The sequence below is a fragment of the Eptatretus burgeri genome, unplaced genomic scaffold (genome assembly GCF_056783735.1).
Source record: "Eptatretus burgeri isolate ZD-2024b unplaced genomic scaffold, Ebu_testis_v1 Ebu_testis_scaffold_1532, whole genome shotgun sequence".
Lineage (NCBI taxonomy): Eukaryota > Metazoa > Chordata > Myxini > Myxiniformes > Myxinidae > Eptatretus > Eptatretus burgeri.
The window spans coordinates 204-9,000 of NW_028223481.1; the positions used below are offsets into that span (position 1 = coordinate 204).

General features: G+C 37.3%; 1 long non-coding RNA gene across 3 annotated transcripts; it reads left to right on the forward strand.

Annotated features, from left to right (window-relative positions):
- Nucleotides 1–342: 342 nt before the first annotated feature.
- LOC147006861 (uncharacterized) lies at nt 343–8,703 on the forward strand. 3 transcript variants are annotated; one of them, XR_015054559.1, is made up of 3 exons: nt 343–437; nt 8,169–8,311; nt 8,435–8,703. It is a non-coding gene; the product is annotated as an uncharacterized LOC147006861 (long non-coding RNA). The 3 variants fall into 3 exon arrangements; XR_015054560.1 differs by lacking the exon at nt 343–437 and adding an exon at nt 1,980–2,093; XR_015054561.1 differs by lacking the exon at nt 343–437 and adding an exon at nt 7,965–8,054.
- The last annotated feature ends 94 nt before the right edge of the window (nt 8,704–8,797 follow it).

Here is an 8,797-nt window from a genome sequence, read left to right on the forward strand (position 1 = left end):
AGAAAACGTGAAATGTCCGTGAGTAACAAAAAAAACAATCTCCTCAAGAAAACGTGAAATGTCCGTGAGTAAGAAAAAAAACAATCTCCTCAGGAAAACGTGAAATGTCCGTGAGTAACAAAAAAACACAATCTCCTCAGGAAAACGTGAAATGTCCCTGAGTAAGAAAAAAATAATCTCCTCAGGAAAACGTGAAATGTCCGTGAGAAAGAAAAACAAGGCCAAATGTGTCCAAGATCCGCGTCAGAAAGGTTTTGTCTTGAGCAGAAGAAGAACAACAACAACAAGAGAAATAAGAAGAAGGAGAAGAAGAAAAAGAAGAAGAAGAGGAAGAAGAGAGGAAGAAGAACAACAACAAGAATGCGGAGCTCTCTTCGAGCCAGCGTTCGCAACACGACGCGGCTAAAAACAATCTCCTCAGAAAAAGTGAAATATCCGTGAGTAACAAAAAAAACTCTCCTCAGGAAGACGTGAAATGTCCGTGAGTAACAAAAAACAATCTCCTCAGGAAAACGTGAAATGTCCGTGAGTAAGAAAAAAAAAACAATCCCCTCAGGAAAACGTGAAATGTCCGTGAGTAACAAAAAAACACAATCTCCTCAAGAAAACGTGAAATGTCCGTGAGTAACAAAAAAACAATCTCAGGAAAACGTGAAATGTCCGTGAGTAACAAAAAAAACAATCTTCAGGAAAACGTGAAATGTCCATGAGTAACAAAAAAAAAAACAATCTCCTCAGGAAAAAGTGAAATGTCCGTGAGTAACAAAAAAAACCAATCTCCTCAGGAAAACATGAAATATCCGTGAGTAACAAAAAAAACTCTCCTCAGGAAAACGTGAAATGTCCGTGAGTAAGAAAAAAAAACACAATCTCCTCAGGAAAACTTGAAATATCCGTGAGAAATAAAAAAAAACAATACCCTCAGGAAAACGTGAAATGTCCGTGAGTAAGAAAAAAAACAATCTCCTCAGGAAAACTTGAAATGTCCGTGAGTAACAAAAAAACACAATCTCCTCAGGAAAACGTGAAATGTCCGTGAGTAACAAAAAAACACAATCTCCTCAGGAAAACGTGAAATGTCCGTGAGTAACAAAAAAACACAATCTCCTCAGGAAAACGTGAAATGTCCGTGAGTAACAAAAAAACACAATCTCCTCAGGAAAACGTGAAATGTCCGTGAGTAACAAAAAAACACAATCTCCTCAGGAAAACGTGAAATATCCGTGAGTAACAAAAAAACCATCCCCTCAGGAAAACGTGAAATGTCCGTGAGTGACAAAAAAGATAATCTCCTCAGGAAAACGTGAAATGTCCGTGAGTAACAAAAAAACAATCCCCTCAGGAAAACGTGAAATGTCCATGAGTAACAAAAAAACACAATCTCCTCAGGAAAATGTGAAATGTCCATGAGTAACAAAAAAAAACAATCTCAGGAAAACGTGTAATGTCCATGAGTAACAAAAAAACAATCTCCTCAGGAAAACGTGAAATGTCCGTGAGTAAGAAAAAAAACAATCTCCTCAGGAAAACGTGAAATATCCGTGAGTAACAAAAAAACAATCCCCTCAGGAAAACGTGAAATGTCCGTGAGTGACAAAAAAACAATCTCCTCAGGAAAACGTGAAATGTCCGTGAGTAACAAAAAAAACAATCCCCTCAGGAAAACGTGAAATGTCCGTTACAAAAAAACACAATCTCCTCAGGAAAACGTGAAATGTCCGTGAGTAAGAAAAAAACAATCTCCTCAGGAAAACGTGAAATGTCCGTGAGTAACAAAAAAACACAATCTCCTCAGGAAAACGTGAAATGTCCGTGAGTAAGAAAAAAATAATCTCCTCAGGAAAACGTGAAATGTCCGTGAGAAAGAAAAACAAGGCCAAATGTGTCCAAGATCCCAGTCAGAAAGGTTTTGTCTTCAGCAGAAGAAGAACAACAACAACAAGAGAAATAAGAAGAAGGAGAAGAAGAAAAAGAAGAAGAAGAGGAAGAAGAGAGGAAGAAGAACAACAACAAGAATGCGGAGCTCTCTTAGAGCCAGCGTTCGCAACACGACGCGGCTAAAAACAATCTCCTCAGGAAAAAGTGAAATATCCGTGAGTAAGAAAAAAAAAACAATCCCCTCAGGAAAACGTGAAATGTCCGTGAGTAACAAAAAAACACAATCTCCTCAGGAAAACGTGAAATATCCGTGAGAAATAAAAAAACAATCCCCTCAAGAAAACGTGAAATGTCGGTGAGTAACAAAAAAAACAATCTCCTCAGGAAAACGTGAAATGTCCGTGAGTAACAAAAAAAACAATCTTCAGGAAAACGTGAAATGTCCGTGAGTAACAAAAAAAATAATCTCCTGAGTAAAACGTGAAATGTCCGTGAGTTACAAAAAAAAACAATCTCCTCAGGAAAACGTGAAATGTCCGTGAGTAACAAAAAAAAACAATCTTCAGGAAAACGTGAAATGTCCGTGAGTAACAAAAAAAAAACAATCTCCTCAGGAAAAAGTGAAATGTCCGTGAGTAACAAAAAAAACCAATCTCCTCAGGAAAACATGAAATATCTGTGAGTAACAAAAAAAACTCTCCTCAGGAAAACGTGAAATGTCCGTGAGTAAGAAAAAAAAACACAATCTCCTCAGGAAAACTTGAAATATCCGTGAGAAATAAAAAAAACAATACCCTCAGGAAAACGTGAAATGTCCGTGAGTAAGAAAAAAAACAATCTCCTCAGGAAAACGTGAAATGTCCGTAAGTAACAAAAAAAACAATCTTCAGGAAAACGTGAAATGTCCGTGAGTAACAAAAAAACAATCTCCTCAGGAAAACGTGAAATGTCCGTGAGTAATAAAAAAACTCTCCTCAGGAAAACGTGAAATGTCCGTGAGTAACAAAAAAAAACTCCCCTCAGGAAAACGTGAAATGTCCGTGAGTAACAAAAAAACACAATCTCCTCAGGAAAACGTGAAATGTCCGTGAGTAACAAAAAAACAATATTTTCAGGAAAACGCGAAATGTCCGTGAGTAACAAAAAAAACAATCTCAATAAAACGTGAAATGTCCTTGAGTCACAAAAAAACCAATCTCCTCAGGAAAACGTGAAATGTCCGTGAGTAACAAAAAAACAACCTCAGGAAAACGTGAAATGTCCGTGAGTAACAATAAAAACTCCCCTCAGGAAAACGTGAAATGTCCGTGAGTAACAAAAAAAAACAATCTCAGTAAAACGTGAAATGTCCGTGAGTAACAAAAAAACAATCTCAGTAAAACGTGAAATGTCCGTAACAAAAAAACAATCCTGAGGAAAACGTGAAATATCCGTGAGTAACAAAAAAACAATCTCTTCAGGAAAACGTGAAATTTCCGTGAGTAACAAAAAAAACAATCTCAGTAAAATGTGAAATGTCTGTAACAAAAAAACAATCTTGAGGAAAACGTGAAATATCCCTGAGTAACAAAAAAACAATCTCCTCAGGAAAACGTGAAATGTCCGTGAGTAACAGAAAAAACCAATCTCCTCAGGAAAAAGTGAAATGTCCATGAGTAACAAAAAAAACAATCTTCTGGAAAACGTGAAATGTCCGTGAGTAACAAAAAAAAACAATTTCAGGAAAACGTGAAATGTCCTTGAGTAACAAAAAAAAACTCCCCTCAGGAAAACGTGAAATGTCCGTGAGTAACAAAATAAAACACAATCTCCTCAGGAAAACGTGAAATGTCCGTGAGAACAAAAAAAACAATTTCCTCAGGAAAACGTGAAATGTCCGTGAGTAAGAAAAAAAAACAATCTCCTCAGGAAAACGTGAAATGTCCGTGAGTAACAAAAAAAACAATCTTCAGGAAAACTTGAAATGTCCGTGGGTAACAAAAAAAACAATCTCCTCAGGAAAACGTTAAATGTCCATGAGTAACAAAAAAACCAATATCCTCAGGAAAACGTGAAATGTCCGTGTGTAACAAAAAACAATCTCTTCAGGCAAACGTGAAATGTCTGTGAGTAACAAAAAAAAAACAATCTCTTCAGGAAAACGTGAAATGTCCGTGAGTAACAAAAAAAACTCTCCTCAGGAAAACGTGAAATGTCCATGAGTAATAAAAAAACTCTCCTCAGGAAAACGTGAAATGTCCGTGAGTAACAAAAAAACCAATCTCCTCAGGAAAACGTGAAATGTCCGTGAGTAACAAAAAAACAATCTCCTCAGGAAAACGTGATATGTCCGTGAGTAACAAAAAAAACAATCTCTTCAGGAAAACGTGAAATGTCCGTGAGTAATAAAAAAAACTCTCCTCAGGAAAACGTGAAATGTCCGTGAGTAACAAAAAAAACTCCCCTCAGGAAAACGTGAAATGTCCGTGAGTAACAAAAAAACAATCTCAGGAAAACGTGAAATGTCTGTGAGTAACAATAAAAACTCCCCTCAGGAAAACGTGAAATGTCCGTGAGTAACAAAAAAACAATCTCAGTAAAACGTGAAATGTCCGTGAGTAACAAAAAAACAATCTCAGTAAAACGTGAAATGTCCGTAACAAAAAAACAATCCTGAGGAAAACGTGAAATATCCGTGAGTAACAAAAAAACAATCTCTTCAGGAAAACGTGAAATTTCCGTGAGTAACAAAAAAAACAATCTCAGTAAAATGTGAAATGTCTGCAACAAAAAAACAATCCTGAGGAAAACGTGAAATATCCCTGAGTAACAAAAAAACCAATCTCCTCAGGAAAACGTGAAATGTCTGTGAGTAACAAAAAATACAATCTCCTCAGGAAAACGTGAAATGTCCGTGAGTAACAGAAAAAACCAATCTCCTCAGGAAAACGTGAAATGTCCATGAGTAACAAAAAAACAATCTTCTGGAAAACGTGAAATGTCCGTGAGTAACAAAAAAAAAAACCATCTCCTCAGGAAAACGTGAAATGTCCGTGAGTAACAAAAAAAAACAATCCCCTCAGGAAAACGTGAAATGTCAGTGAGTAACAAACAAAACAATCTCAGGAAAACGTGAAATGTCCGTGCGTAACAAAAAAAACAATCTCCTCAGGAAAACGTGAAATGTCCGTGAGTAACAAAAAAAACCAATCTCCTCAGGAAAACGTGAAACGTCCATGAGTAACAAAAAAAACAATCTTCAGGAAAACGTGAAATGTCCATGAGTAACAAAAAAAACAATCTCCTCAGGAAAACGTGAAATGTCCGTGAGTAACAAAAAAAAACAATCTTCAGGAAAACGTGAAATGTCCGTGAGTAACAAAAAAAACAATCTCCTCAGGAAAACGTGAAATGTCCGTGAGTAACAAAAAAAACAGTCTCACTAAAACGTGAAATGTCCATGAGTAACAAAAAAACCAATCTCCTCAGGAAAACGTGAAATGTCCGTGAGTAACAAAAAAAAAACAGTCTCACTAAAACGTGAAATGTCCATGAGTAACAAAAAAAACCAATCTCCTCAGGAAAACGTGAAATGTCCATGAGTAACAAAAAAACCAATCTCCTCAGGAAAATGTGAAATGTCCGTGAGTAAGAAAAAAAAACAATCTCCTCAGGAAAACGTGAAATGTCCGTGAGTAACAAAAAAAAACAATCTTCAGGAAAACTTGAAATGTCCGTGGGTAACAAAAAAAACAATCTCCTCAGGAAAACGTGAAATGTCCGTGAGTAACAAAAAAACCAATCTCCTCAGGAAAACGTGAAATGTCCGTGAGTAACAAAAAAACAATCTCACTAAAACGTGAAATGTCCATGAGTAACAAAAAAATCCAATCTCCTCAGGAAAATGTGAAATGTCCGTGTGTAACAAAAAAACAATCTCTTCAGGAAAATGTGAAATGTCCGTGAGTCACAAAAAAAACAATCTCTTCAGGAAAACGTGAAATGTCCGTGAGTAACAAAAAAAAAACAATCTCTTCAGGAAAACGTAAAAATGTCCGTGAGTAACAAAAAAATCTCTCAGGAAAACGTGAAATGTCCATGAGTAATTAAAAAGACTGTCCTCAGGAAAAAGTGAAATGTCCGTGAGTAACAAAAAAAAAACAATCTCCTCATGAAAACGTGAAATGTCCGTGAGTAACAAAAAAAACTCTCCTCAGGAAAACGTGAAATGTCCGTGAGTAACGAAAAAAACAATCCCCTCAGGAAAACGTGAAATGTCCGTGAGTAACAAAAAAAAACAGTCTCACTAAAACGTGAAATGTCCATGAGTAACAAAAAAAACCAATCTCCTCAGGAAAACGTGAAATGTCCATGAGTAACAAAAAACCAATCTCCTCAGGAAAATGTGAAATGTCCGTGAGTAAGAAAAAAAAACAATCTCCTCAGGAAAACGTGAAATGTCCGTGAGTAACAAAAAAAAACAATCTTCAGGAAAACTTGAAATGTCCGTGGGTAACAAAAAAAACAATCTCCTCAGGAAAACGTGAAATGTCCGTGAGTAACAAAAAAACCAATCTCCTCAGGAAAACGTGAAATGTCCGTGAGTAACAAAAAAACAATCTCACTAAAACGTGAAATGTCCATGAGTAACAAAAAAATCCAATCTCCTCAGGAAAATGTGAAATGTCCGTGTGTAACAAAAAAACAATCTCTTCAGGAAAATGTGAAATGTCCGTGAGTCACAAAAAAAACAATCTCTTCAGGAAAACGTGAAATGTCCGTGAGTAACAAAAAAAAAACAATCTCTTCAGGAAAACGTAAAAATGTCCGTGAGTAACAAAAAAATCTCTCAGGAAAACGTGAAATGTCCATGAGTAATTAAAAAGACTGTCCTCAGGAAAAAGTGAAATGTCCGTGAGTAACAAAAAAAAAACAATCTCCTCATGAAAACGTGAAATGTCCGTGAGTAACAAAAAAAACTCTCCTCAGGAAAACGTGAAATGTCCGTGAGTAACGAAAAAAACAATCCCCTCAGGAAAACGTGAAATGTCCGTGAGTAACAAAAAAAAACAGTCTCACTAAAACGTGAAATGTCCATGAGTAACAAAAAAAACCAATCTCCTCAGGAAAACGTGAAATGTCCATGAGTAACAAAAAAACCAATCTCCTCAGGAAAATGTGAAATGTCCGTGAGTAAGAAAAAAAAACAATCTCCTCAGGAAAACGTGAAATGTCCGTGAGTAACAAAAAAAAACAATCTTCAGGAAAACTTGAAATGTCCGTGGGTAACAAAAAAAACAATCTCCTCAGGAAAACGTGAAATGTCCGTGAGTAACAAAAAAACCAATCTCCTCAGGAAAACGTGAAATGTCCGTGAGTAACAAAAAAACAATCTCACTAAAACGTGAAATGTCCATGAGTAACAAAAAAATCCAATCTCCTCAGGAAAATGTGAAATGTCCGTGTGTAACAAAAAAACAATCTCTTCAGGAAAATGTGAAATGTCCGTGAGTCACAAAAAAAACAATCTCTTCAGGAAAACGTGAAATGTCCGTGAGTAACAAAAAAAAAACAATCTCTTCAGGAAAACGTAAAAATGTCCGTGAGTAACAAAAAAATCTCTCAGGAAAACGTGAAATGTCCATGAGTAATTAAAAAGACTGTCCTCAGGAAAAAGTGAAATGTCCGTGAGTAACAAAAAAAAAACAATCTCCTCATGAAAACGTGAAATGTCCGTGAGTAACAAAAAAAACTCTCCTCAGGAAAACGTGAAATGTCCGTGAGTAACGAAAAAAACAATCCCCTCAGGAAAACGTGAAATGTCCGTGAGTAACAAAAAAAAACAATCTCCTCAGGAAAACGTGAAATGTCCGTGAGTAACAAAAAAAACAATCTCCTCAGGAAAACGTGAAATGTCCGTGAGTCACAAAAAAACAATCTTTAGGAAAACGTGAAATGTCCGTGAGTAACAAAAAAAACAATCTTCTCAGGAAAACGTGAAATGTCTGTGAGTAACAAAAAAAAAACAATCTTCTCAGGAAAACGTGAAATGTCTGTGGTCACAAAAAAAAACAACGCCTCTGGCGAGCACAAGCACTGGTGAAAAATGCACAATCCACGTCGCTTTAAAGAAATGATACTTCACTGGATAGAACTCCGAAATGAGCGCGAACTCGAATCGAGTTGTTCGCAAGGCCGTGCGTCTTCTTCGGCATCTTCACACAGTCCTCTCAGCCGTCCGTGGTGACGTTAAATTCTTCGAAGAAGATCGGCCGAGAAAATGAAATAAATCGCTTTTTTTCCCGTTCCAGAACTGAGCCGGTGAGAGGAAAAAGCACCCAGAAAGACAACACGGCGATTGGTGGTCAACAACGGTAAAACAGTCACGTGACTGGAGTGGAACGGTGTCGCCGCGAGCAGGAGACGCTCCAGCTGACTCCGTCCGAGATCAATGGTGAATCAAATGATGAAGATGAGCGCTCTGCGGCACGTTCTGGACTGTTGAAAGAAGGTACTGCCAAAGTTGTGAAACTGACATAATGTACCTGCAATCCAGATGTGATGTTTCTCACTTCAGGTGGTTGGCTTGAACATTTTGGAGTAGCTGTGGCTGGCGGAGTGACTCATGCTGAACGCTTCAACGATGATTGTGGCTTGATGTCAAGTGGAGTTGTGTTGGACGTTGCCTTCGAGGATAGTGGGGTGGAAATCAGATCCTGGTCAACGTCGGTTGGCTTCAATCGTCCATGCTGACAGTCATGTTTTCTATTAAAGATGACGGTGAAAAACCTGTCAGCATGTCCAATTACCTGACATGGACCATGGTAAGGGGGCTGAAGTGGATTTCCTACAGCATCGTATACTATATACTATAAATGGAGGAGGTGTGTGTGTGTGTGTGTGTGTGTGTGTGTGTGTGTGTGTGTGTGTGTGTGTGTGT